At 36.1% G+C, this 13443-nt stretch overlaps 1 protein-coding gene and 1 non-coding gene across 3 annotated transcripts in view; one reads left to right on the forward strand and one right to left on the reverse strand.

The window, feature by feature from the left end:
• TMCC1 (transmembrane and coiled-coil domain family 1) overlaps window positions 1-9936 on the reverse strand; it is a 175121-nt gene extending 165185 nt beyond the window's left edge. For both annotated transcript variants that reach the window (XM_025050668.1, XM_015593760.2), the window contains exon 1: window positions 9682-9936. The gene's annotated coding sequence lies outside the window, so the exon portion shown is untranslated. The remainder of the gene's footprint in view (window positions 1-9681) is intronic.
• Window positions 9937-12646: 2710 nt separating this feature from the next.
• On the forward strand, window positions 12647-12766 carry LOC112484377. The gene has a single exon (XR_003048013.1). It is a non-coding gene; the product is annotated as a 5S ribosomal RNA (ribosomal RNA).
• The last annotated feature ends 677 nt before the right edge of the window (window positions 12767-13443 follow it).

Genomic DNA, 13443 nt, shown 5'->3' on the forward strand with positions numbered 1-13443 from the left:
GGCTATGAAAATTCACATGTGCTGCTGTTTACCATTAAAAAGATTAAGACCATCAAAAGACATCTCTACCCAAGTTTCATGACACAATACTTTTAAGAAAAATGAGCTTTATCCTGTGGGGAAAAATGATCTGTTTTTGTCTCATCACAGTAAAGAATTAGCTCTGTCACAGGATTAAAGTACAGCCATCTGAGGACAAAAGTCTAGGCAGAAAAAGAAACAATTCTGAAATTTGATAAAGACCCCTCAGGAATATGGCATTTAGCTGTTTCAATGGCACTTTTCATCTAAGGATCTTAAAATAAATGTTATTTACACTACCAAGTATCAAAACAGTGGCACTATGGCCCAATAAAGAAACATATCAATGAGCTAGAGGGAATTCAATACTGATATTCTGAAACATATCAATGAACTAGAGGGAATTCAATACTGATATTCTGAATTCAGCCCTGTGCTCTAAAAACAAGATCTAGTTTTACATAATAATAGTGTGGTATGATAAGAAATATATATTTGGTCTTAGTCCCCAGTCCTGGTACAGAGCTCCTAAAACCCTTGGAATTTCTTGAGTGATATGAGTGTCTAACAAATACCTTTCAACCATACCTGAGTTTATGTTAATGAGATGACTCTTGGTGGGCTCCTAGACAGCTTCAGAATAGGAACTGGTTGTTTGAGGAACCAAGCATGTAATTAGAAGGCAGATGGAACTTTTATGCCCTGCCTCCAATCCTGGGAGGGAGAGAGGCTGGAGACTGAGTTGGTCATCAATGCCAATGATTTAATCAATCATTCCTAGGTAACGGAACCTCACAGAAGCCTCTAAATAAAGGGGTTGGAAGAGCTTCTGAATGAAAACATAGAAGTGCTGGTGGTTCCAAAGAGGGCATGGAAACTTCCCATACCTTGCCCTATGCATCTCTTCTATTTGGCTGTTTCTGAGTTTTATCCTTTATAATTAACCTGTAAATGCAGTAAAGTGTTTTTCCCGACTTCTGTGAGTCATCCCAGCAAATTATCCCAGCAAAGTCAAACTCTGTTGTGAAGTATAGGTGGCCCAGGACTTGTAAATGGCATCTACAATGGGGGCAAGTCTTGTGGACTGAGCCTTTTAACTTGTAGGACTGGATACTAACTACAGGTAGATAGTGTCAGAATTGAACTGAATTGAATTGGGCACTCTGGTGTTACAGAATTGGACAATTGGTTGTGGTGTGGGGGAAAAATCACTTCATTAGTTAATTCCTAGTCTCTATTTGTAAAGCTTAGAGATACAAATGGATTTGTTGATATAATCTCCCATTTTACCTTGTCACACATGTATGAAGATCCAAAAATTTAAGCAATGTTGTCAGAATAGTTACTACTAATAATAATCAGCATTAATTTTATGCCACCTATATGCCATCTTTGTGCCAGGCATTAAGATTAGGATAAATTATTTCTAGTGTATACAAGTCTGAAAGGTAGATACTGCCCCCCAATAGATGAGAAAATTAAATCTCATCGTGAATTTCTCACTACCCATGGCAAGTGGCAGAGCTGAAAACTAAATCAAGTTTTAACACACAAATCCTTATCTTCTTCTAGACTATAGAAAACTTTACTTTTTATTATGTAGTATAAAATTCTAAATTCTCTAACAATCCTTAAGGATAACATGTCCCAAATTATGCCCTTAAAAGACTTGGGATGCTTTGTTGAAAAAATATAAATGAAATAAAAATGAAATTCCATGTACAGATCTGGTATTCTACTTTTCTACTTAATACTATTTTTAAAAACTGCCTTCTTAGCATTACATTCTCTTGCTGATTGGCAAACATTTAATTTTTTTCTTCCCCAGTTATTAAAGAACTAAAGTCAACAAGACTTTTTTACTTTCCCATCCTTACCAATATTAGCACTAAGAAGAGAGGGTACAAATTGGAAAATTTTAAGAGCTGGGAAGGACAAGAAAGATCATGTAGTCCAAACTCTTGCAGGGCTACCTTTTACAATATATATTTCCAGAAGACAATCATACAGCCTATACTTGAATATCTCTAATGACAGAGACCTCACAATTTAGTTGGTTCCCTTGTTAGACAAATCTTCCTGTGCAAAAGGTCTCCACCAGTGGTATGAAATTCACTTCTGAGGTAGTTTCTCCCTATTATCAGTCCTCTAGAGCAATAAAAATGAGGAGTCTGCTCCTTCTTCCTTAAAACAACTCTTCAAATATAAGTAGATATTTAAGTTTCCAAATATTATTTTCTATAGCAAAATAGCTCCTGATTCTTCAACTGTTCTTTATTAGATATAGTTACAGCTCAGTATTCTTGGTCACATTCATCTGGACAATTTAGGTTATCATCCCACTGAAGTGTAAATCCATAAGTGGACACAATAATCCAGATATAGTCTGACAGTACAGGAACAAAGGGACTATTACTTCTCTTAATCTAGCACTGTATATTTATAAACGTTCATCAACATGAGCCTCTTTTCATAGCCACATCATACAACTATCTTAGATTATGATGGCTTTCAAGTGAAAAACAAACTACTTGGGGCCAGATCATTTCTGGTCCAAAGAGTAGAACCTTACACTTCTATCACACTTATCTTGCCACTTTCATACTTTATCCTGCTTAAATCACTTTGATCTTCTTTGATGCAACATATTAGATAACGCTTCCAATTTTAGCATTATTTACAAAATTTTTGGTAAGCATGCACATTATACCATTATTCAAGATTTAGATCCATATAGCTTGGCAAAAGGAGAACTCACAATTCTGTGTGATCACACTTTGCTTGAAAACAAAATAAATAAGCAAACCAAATTTAAAAGATTAACAACCTGGGAAAAGATATTTGCAATACATATAGTAATAGGCTGATTTCATTACACAAATCACTCCTACAAATTCATAAAGGAAATAATCAATGAAAAAGAACCAAAGTCTAACATGAAGAGCCAATTCACAAAAATGACAAACGATTTTCACTTAGATAAAAAGATCTTTAACCTCACTCATAAAGAGCAATGTAAATTAAATCTGAATGTAATACCATATTTTAGCTATCGGAATGGAAAAGATTAAAATATTTGATAACACATCTAATTTGTAAGAAGTGCAGGGAAATAAGCACTCTCATAGATTGCTGATGGGACTGTAAATTGATTCTACTATTTAAAGCACAATTTGGAAATATCTGTAAAAGAATTAATTACATCTACCTTTTCTTTTGAGCGCAAATATTCACTGCAGCATTATTTATAATATCAAAAGTGTTAGACATTATTAGTTGTCAACTCAACAGCCATTTCTCCCTCCTCATTAATCAGAACTCACATTTTGTTCAGGGTGGTAATGTGCCCAACCCCAAGATATGACTCATAATTGGTTGAAGTCAAATATAGCTATCATATTCTCTTTGCCAGATAATAATCACTTTCCCGACACATTTGGGGTCAAAGGCAACGTGACCCTCACTGAAATGCAAACGTTATATAAAAATGTACTAGTTGTCTTAATACTGTGTGGGCATATAGGAAACCTAAAGAAATAAAATTATGGTAAATACATAACATGGAACACTATGAAGCTGTTAAAAAAAAATGACATAAGTTTATAAATAGTGATGTATTTTGTGAGAAAAAAGCAAGGGAGGGATTCAGATGGCACAGAAGGTAGAGGCTGTACATGCCTCTAGCAACCACACCATGCCTGGCCTTACTCACCAACAGACTCACTTGCTCTAAGCTCCAGCACTGAGGCAGCTGCTCGAAGGGTACCAGGGACATACAGAGAAGTGCTGAGTTGTCAGGCTTCAGGGCAAGGGCTGGAGGAGCCACTTGATTCTGGATGGAGATGCAGGCAGAAGCCATTACTCCTTTGTTGAGCCCTCCTCTCCCAGCCTACAGACGCAGACACCATCAACCTAGATAACACAGGCTGTTCCACCTAGGGGATTCCCTGAAACTCTGCCTCTCTCAACTTGTGGGCCCACCCAAGCTGCTTCCAGTAATTTACTCCATACAAAGGAGCTATCTTGGCTCCTGCTGTGAACTTTCATAAAACCTCTCAAAGGCTCACAAAACCCAAAGCAGCAGCATCTGGCCTCAGCATGCCCACTACTTCTTGCTGAGCAGCTCCAAGCCCTGCACCAATGGCAGCCAGCCTAGGTTTCTGACTTGGCCCCTCGAGACAACTATGAGCCCAGCACGGGTGGCAGCCATATGTGGATTACTTGGTGACTCTTACCAGGTGGCCTCGGAGGTGTACAGGCTGTGGCTGAACTTGGCCTGCAGCTGGACCCTTCCCAAGTCTGTGCCAAGGGGCTCCACGGCATACTTACTACATAAAAATACTCTCCTAAGACTGGGAGACTTAGAAGCCCAACTTAATACACAGAAAAAGATACAGAGAGGCAGCCAAAATGGGGAGACAAAGAAGCATGTCCCACATGAAAGAACAGAACAAAGCTCCAGAAAAAAAATTCACCAAAATGGAGACAAGCTATATACTCGATGCAGAGTTCTAAACACTGGTTATAAGGATGCCCAAGGAACTTAATGGAAGAGCACATGAACTCAGTGAGATCTTTAACAAAGAGATAAAAAACATACAAATGGATATAGAAAACATAATAGAGAGCCGGTCAGAAATGAAGACTTCAATATCTGAGATGAAGAGTATATTAGAGAGAACTAACAGAGTGGATGAAAGAAAGGATCAAATCAGCAACATAGAGGATAGGGTAACACAGGACACCCAATAAGAACAGCAACAAGAAAAAAGCATCCAAAAAATGAAGATAGTTTTAGAAGCTTCTGGGACAACATCAAGCGTAACAACATTCACCTCACAGGGGTACCAGAAGGAGAAGAGAGCGAGCACGGAATTGAAAACCTATTTGAAGAAATAATGACAAAAAACTTCCCTAACTCAGTGAGAGAAATAAACATGCAACCTCAGGAAGTTCAGAGAGTCCCAAACAAGATGAACCCAAAGAAGCCCACAGCAAGACACATCATCATTAAAATGCCAAAGGTTAAATACAAAAAGAAAATCTTAAAAAGCAGCAAGAGAAAAGCAATAAGTTACCTATAAGGGAACACCCATAAGATTGTCAGCAGATTTCTCAACAGAAACCTTACAGGCCAGAAGGGCTTGGCACAAAATATTGAAAGTGATGAAAAGCAAGGACCTACAACCAAGATTACTTTACCCAGCAAAATTACCATTTAGAATTAAAGGACATATAAAGAGCTTCCCAGACAAGGAAAAGCTAAAAGAGTTAATCACCACCAAGCCAGTATTACAGGAAATATTGGAGGGACTTTTTTAAGAAGAAAAATATATGTACCAAAAATATGAATAAAGAATGGCAATAACTACATAGATATGGACTTTAAAAGAAAAAGAATTAAACGCTCCAATCAAAAGATAGGGCGGCTGAATAGCTAAGAAAACAGACCCTTTCATAGGCTGCCTACAAAGAGATTCACTTCAGATTAAAAGACACACATAGACTAAAAGTAAGGGGATGACAAAAGATATTTCATGATGAACCCAGAGAGTAGTGTGCTGAGTGGAGTAAGTCAGACAGAGGAAGACAAATGTCAAATGAATGTACATATATGTGGACTCTAAAGAACAAAATAAACAGAAACAAACTCAAAGATACAGAGAACATTTTGAGGGTTACCAAATGGGAGGGGGTTGGAGGGAGTCAGCGAAAACGGGAGGAAGGATTAAGAAGTACAAATTTGTAAATTTGTAGTTATAAAACAGTCATGGAGATAGAAAGTATAGCATAAGGAATATAGCCAATAATATTATAATAACTATGTACAGTGTCAGAGGACAGTAGATTTATTGGGGTGATCACTTTGTGAGTTATAAAGATGTCAAATCATTGCATTGTATACCTAAAACTAATAATAATATTGTATGCCAACTGAAAAATAAAACATTATTATTAATTTTTTAAAAAGCAAGGTGTAGAACTATTTAAATAGGCCTCCATGTGAGTTTTTAAAAGGTGGGATATAAATAAATACATACACACATATGCATGTAAAATATCTCTGGAAGGATACACAATAAACTGGTAAATATGACTGTTTCTGAGAAGTAGGGGATGGACATCAGAGATTAAAGGGAGGTATTTTTTCATTTAATTGTTTCAATATTTACGTACTTCTATTCAAAATGTTTGAAATAAAAAATAAAAATTGCCTTTAGACTTGTATTATGCAAAAGATGTGAAAAGTGGTATTTCTACAAAATCCCTAAAAATTGTTGGACTACTAGCACTGGCACAGTGCCCTTCTTGCCTATAATCAATACTCAAATGTTTATGACTTGAATTGTGATGAGATCAATCCCTTATACTGCCACTTATGGAATCTAAGAATCAAAAAAGAAAAAAATAAACTTCACATATTTGAACCTTTCTCGTCACATTCAAGGTTGGTCAGATAATTGCTTAACTTTTGTTTTCTGAATTCTCTATAATATTTGAGAACTGACTTAATTGTCAAAATTAAAGTTCAGCTCACAATAGCTCTCTTTGGGCTTTCCATATACCCACACAGCATTAAGACAACCAGAAGTCTAAGACCCCAACAAATTTTAGCCCCAATCTGTTACTTCATTTCCACTGGAACATATGTTCCACTCAAGCAGAAACTTTTATCTACTGTATCTCTCAAACCTACCACATAGCCCATCATAAATGGAAGTATTAAATATATTTTAAATAAATAAAGAAAGAAAAAGAGGTCTTCTATAAATGCCAAGACTAGGTTATATATAATCATAATCTGTCTACTTTGGCTACTTGTACAAGTTCATCTGGCTGAGGATGCTACATAGACTGGAGAATGCTACATACATGTTCTAAAGAACATACAGGGGTGTGAGGAAGTTCTCACAAGCCCCCTCTGACAGCCCAAATGTTAGTATTTAAAATGTCTTACAGCCCTGTAACATAGGAAAGAAAAATAGCTGACAGCCAATTGGTTCCTAGCCAATCTCCACATTTCCTCTATTTCATAACTACTAAGGATGATTTTAAAACCCTAACAGCATTAAACAAAAATTTAGGAACTAAGAATCAGTGGTTTAGAATACCTTAAAAATCTCAAAGTACATTTTCCAATATTATTTTAAATGAATAACTAATCGAGCCAGTTGCTAATAGTATTAGTTAATCATCTTAAATCTTCTATCATGGAAATTTACTCAGACTTACAGACTGTTACCTAAGGGTCTGTCTCATCAGGGTTCAGGAATGTTTTGCTATTGGAAAAGCAACATCTCCAAACAGTCTTTTACCTCTACTGCCCCACTAAAACTAATCAAGGTCACCATCAACCTACACATTGCTAAACCAAATGGTTCTAAAGCCTTCATCTTAATTGTAGTATTTGACACAGTTGCTCAATCTCTACTCATTAAAACATTTTCCTCTTTTGGCTTCAGGATACCTTCCCATCTGATTTTCTTCCTACCTCTCTGCTGTTACTAAATCTCTTTTGATTGCTTCTCCTCACCTCCCTGACCTCTAAAGATCTCTAAATTCTGTTCTACTCCAAAGTTAACTAAGTTCTTCAACTTCATCTTTCTTCCATCGCTACTCACTCACTTGTTGATCTTATACAGGCTCTTGGCTTTAAATACAATCTATGCATCAACAACACCCAGAGGTACACTTCCAGCAGATCCTCTCTTGAATTTCAGACTCATAAACTCAACTACCTATTTAACACCTCTACTACTCTGACAGGCATCTACAGTATAGTATGTCCAAATCTGAGCTCCTGTTCTCCCTCAAACCTGTACCTCTTTCAGGCTTCCTCATCTCAATAAATGGCAATGCCATCCTTCCAGAAACGAAGAGCAAAAACCCTGGAGCTGTCCTTAATGCCTTTTTTTTCCCAGCACACATCCAATCTAGCAGCAAAACTAGTTGACCTTACTTAAAAAGTAATCCCGAATCAGATCATGTGTCACCATATTCACTGCTACCCCCAATGCAAACTGTCATCTTCTCTCACTTGGATTATAGTGATAACCTCCTAATTGGTATTCCTGCTTTTGCCCTTGCCCAATCCACTACTAGTCTATTTATTACCAACACAGCAACTAGAGGAATGTTAATGTCAAAACGGAAATCAGTTCATGTCAAACGACTGCCCAAACCCTCCAAACACTTCCCATTTCACTTAGCATAAAAGCTAAAGTCCTACAAAAGACCAACAGAAACTTATTAGAAATAGGCCCCATCTCAGACCTACGAAATTAGAATCTGAATTTTAGCAATTCATGTGCACATCAAAGTTTGAAAAGTATTTGTATAACGCACCATGATGTAAGCACCCACCCTCCCTGACCCTTGCATTCCTCAGGCAAGCTTTTATCTCAGGAAATTTGCACCTGCCACATGCTATGCCTCAAATGTCCTTTTATTGTATTCTCTTACTTCTTTCAAGCCTTTACTCAAATGTCACCTTAACTGTGAGGCTGTCTGTGTGATCAGTCAACCCCTCCTCTTAATATGTCCTATTCCTCTCTCCTGCTTTTACTTTTCTAATTAGAACTTATCATAGTTTTAAAAACCACACTTTCACTTTTTATCTTGTTTTTTTCTAACTCCGTATATAATACATAAAATAAGCTCTAAGAAGACAGAGAGATTTTTGTCAGTTTTCTTCCCCAGTTCCCAGAACACAGTAAGCATTCAATAATTTTTAAATGCATAAAACAATAAACAAATAAGATTTCTTATTTAGAACTAATAGATTGAGTAAAATGCTTCTTTACCACACAAACTGACATTTTCTCAGCATCGCATTCAACAAATTCACTTTTTAAAATGTACTAAGCCCCTATGACGTAATTAGGCACTAAACACTGTTTATCCATGATTTACCACAGAGATTTAAAAATCTGATTCATGATGGGACTGTATCATCAAAAAATTTCACAGAAATAAAAACTGAGTCTGAGTGAAAAGAACAGATATGCCTACAGTCCTCCGCCATGCAATAACCCTTTACCTCAACAAAACAGTCTTCCACACAAATTTTCTCATCTGATCCTCAATAATCTCATGAGGTTTGTGTAAAGCAAATAACAATAAGCTCATTTTAGAGGAGAGAAAACAAACATACTTTAACTCTCAAAGCATGGCAACGTCAAAACAGGGACTGAAGTTCCTTGATTTTGAGTTCAAAATTCTACAATATCACACCTCCTCTTGCAAATGATATTGAATGACTGTAAAGCATATAGCCATTTTTATATTAAAGACACTAAGCTTTCCCAAACCATCCAGTGTCTATGCAGAATGAGAATAAACAAACTCAGTTCAACAAAATCGCAATCTTGACTTGAGGAATAAAAATTCAAACAGCTTCCTGTCACTTATAAGTCTTACCCAGAGTCCAATGACATTTACGAAGAATCTAAGAAATCAGCTGTTATAATGCATATTAAGGAAGTTCTTATTGAGCTATGGCAACTGCTAAGAACAAGAGAATAGGAGAAAGAAAGATGGAACAAGTGAATTAATAATAACTGAGTTCTACTGAGGAAAGAGCCAAGGTTATATCATTATTTCATACTGCTCTAAGTGCCTAAGTGATGCTATTTTGCAATAAAAAAAAAAAAGACATACCTCCTCAAATCCCAGCACAACAGCTTTCTTTTCATTGCATAGATGAGGATGAAAAGTTGTAATCCAAAATGTTTCCCGAAAAGTTACTTTTTAAAAAGACATAGAAGATCCATACGAAAAGAGATTCGATCTGGATGAAAATTATATCTTCTAAATCTTGTGATCAAAAGCAGCTGTTTACCAAGTGTCAGCATCTGAAGAAAGTGCTAACCGTGGGTGTGTCTTCTCAAGAGAGTAATACCTGCTGGGACAGGGGAGCAAGAAAAGGAGAAAGAAATACTACTGAATGCAAATGTCTGGCTGGCAAACAATTACCAGTCATCAGTCTGCAAAATTTTTCAAAGTGATATTTGTGAATACTAAAAGATCACAAGAAGGTAATACAAGTGGGCAAGCCCAAATGACACTGGGGTTATCAATGACAGCAGAAATCAAAGTTACATTTCAACAGGTCCAGTTCTCTGATTAATAATAAAGAATAGTATAGTAAACAAAATGTAAAACTCTATTTTTTTTTTTTTTATATAACAAGATGATGGTCATATCATACAACCAAACACCGACTGGTAACATTAGGTAGTCTGGCAAACAGACCAAGCTCTCTGGTAACTTATAAAACAAATATTGTAGAACTACTAAAGATGTCTAGGCAGCTGAAAATATAGCCTAATCATTCAAAAGACGTGTGTGTGTGTGTGTGTGTGTGTACATATATATACACACACACACGTATACATGTATATATGTATACATATATACATACATATACATACATACACACACACACACATATATATACATATATATATGTGTGTGTGTGTCTGGCAGAAAAATGCATGTTAATGTGGAAACTGAGGGACATCAAAGTTAATGTGACAACAGGGTGGTTTTGTGCACCCTTGTCAGATGTCCTACAAAATTAGGAACCTGTTATATTTTGGCAGCAAATTAAGGCAGTATTTCTTGATACCTGCCACATCCATATGATCCAGCAATTCCACTTCTGGGTATATAGCCAAAAGAACCGAAAGCAAGATCTCAAAGAGATATCTGCACATCTATGTTTACAGAATTATTATTCACATTTCTGTCAAACTACGAATTACAGAATATAAAGTAGGCTAACATGAAATACAATGAATGGAATTAACAGCAGATAAGGTAATGCAGAAGAAAAGATTAGTGAATGTAACAATATAACAACAGAAACAAAATGAAACCTGGAATACAAGACTAAGAAAGAGCAGAACATCAGCAAGCCATGGGACAAACTCAAGGAGCCTAATAATATACGTGTAATTGGAATCCCAGCGGGCAGGAGGCAGGATTTGAAGAAATAACATCCAAAACTGTTTCAAATTTGATGAAAACTATAAACCCACAGATTCAACAAGTTTGACAAACACCAAGCACAAGAAACGCGAAGAAGATTAAAACTCCACCAAGAAATAACTAAAATCAAATTGCTTAAACCAGAGATAAGGAAAAAAATCTTAACAGCCAGAATACAGAATGACAGAAAATATGTGCAAATCATATATTTGGTAAGTAATTAATATCCAGAATATAGAAAGCACCTATAATTCAACCACAAAAAATAACCCAATTCAAAAATGGGCAAAGGACTTAAACAGACATTTGTCCAAAAAAGGTATATTAATAGCCAATTAGCACATGAAAGATGCTCAACATAACTATTAAGGAAATGCAAGTCAAAACCCAATGACATACACATCTCATACCTATTAGGATGGCTACTAAAAAAAAAAAGAAGAAAATTACAATATTGGCAAAGATGTGGACAAAGATGTGAACTGTTGGTGGGAATGTAAAATGTTATAGCTGCTGTGGAAAACTGTACAGTGGTTCCTCAAAATTTAAACCCAAGAACCATATGATCCAGCAATTCCACTTCTAGGTATACAGACAAAAGAACTGAAAGCAAGATCTCAAAGAGATATTTGTACACCTATGTTTATAGTGGCATTATTCACAATAGCTAAAACATCAAACATTCCAAGTGTCCATTCACAGATGAATAGACAATAAGCAAAATTTGGTATATACATACAATGGAATATTATTCAGCCTTGAAAAGAAAGAAGAGTCTAACATGTGCTACAACATGGATGAACACTGACATTATGCTAAGTGAAATAAGCTGGTCACTAAAAGACAAATACTGAATTTCCTAACTGCACTATGAAGTGTCTCCAACAGTTCTGAAAGCTGAACATATCGGTGTTTTGAACCCAGCTCTATCTGGGAAGAAAAAAAAAAATCCTTTCCTTCCTTAATTTTCTCCACAGTAGAAAGTCTGCCCCAAAACACATGGATTCTTAGCAGTCCTGTTCACAGTGGCCAAAAGGTAGAAACAACCCAAGTGTCCATCAACAAAGTGTGGTATACACATACAATAGAATGTTATTCAACCTTAAAAACAAAAGAAATTTTGACATGCTACAACATGAATGAATCTTCAAAACATCATGCTAAGTGAAATCAGCCATTCACAAAAGGACAAACATTGCAGGATTCCACTTACATGATGTCCCTAGAGTAGTCAAATTCATGGAGACAGAAAGTAGAATGGTGGATAACAGGAGCTGGGGGAGGAGGAACAGGGATTTATTGTTTAACGAGTACAGAGTTTCAGTTCTGCAAGATGAAAAGAGTTCTAGAGATAGATGGTTGTGATAGATGCATAATGACATGAATATACTTAATACCACTGAACAGTACACTTAAAAATGGTTAAGATGGTAAAAAGTACATTGTGTATACCAGAATTTTTTTAATTGAAAGAAAAATAAAAGGCTACAAGAAAACAACAACACATTATGTATAAAGGGGTAAAGAATGACAGCCAACTTCTCTCTGGAAACAATGCAGGCCAGAAGACAATAAAACAACATCTTTAAAGTACTGAAAGAAAAAGACTGTCAACCAGTGAAAATAGTGTCTTGTCTACGGCCATGCCACCCTGAACAAGCCCGATTCCATCTTGATCTCGGAAACTAAGCAGGGTCGGGCCTGGTTAGTACTTGGATGGGAGACCACCTAAGAAGACCAGGTGCTGAAGGCGTAAAAAATAAATAAAATAAATAAGGGATTGTAAGATGACAAGGTCCTTGCAATCTGTGACGTCAACCAAGGGTTGCCTTGCCAAAAACAAACAAACAAAAAAAGAAAGGAAATAGTGTCTATAAATCAAGGCAAATTAAAGAGTTCTTCAGACATACAAAAGCTGGAAGGATTCATCATCAGAAGACCCGCACTGCCAAAAAATGTTAAAAGAAGTTCTTCATTCGGAAGGAAAAAGTACCAGAAATCTCGAACTACACATAAAAATGAAGAACACTGGAAATAGTAAACAGAGTACACATATAGTACCTGACAAAGGCTTTCATTATAATGATAGCAGATTCATCTACATTATTAAAATAAAGAAAAAAGCTACCAAAAATTTTCATAATACACGTATCTTCCCAAATGCCTGTCTTCTGAAAGAAAGAAAGAACCTTAATAGAACTCATTTCCCATCATAACATCACTGTAAATTAGAGGGTCAATATTATCTTTTACATAAAAAAGTCCCAAGGTACAGCTATTTGCCCAGTGACAGTCTTTTAGAGAAGTAAAATTAAAATCTTCTTGGTTCCAGCCCAGTGTTCTATTACATACACCCTTTTAAAGGGCTTGCCTACAGCGAAGCTCCTTGGGATTAAGTATGATGGTGATTAATATATAATTTATCTATTT

This window comes from Pteropus alecto, unplaced genomic scaffold (assembly GCF_000325575.1).
Source record: "Pteropus alecto unplaced genomic scaffold, ASM32557v1 scaffold75, whole genome shotgun sequence".
NCBI lineage: Eukaryota > Metazoa > Chordata > Mammalia > Chiroptera > Pteropodidae > Pteropus > Pteropus alecto.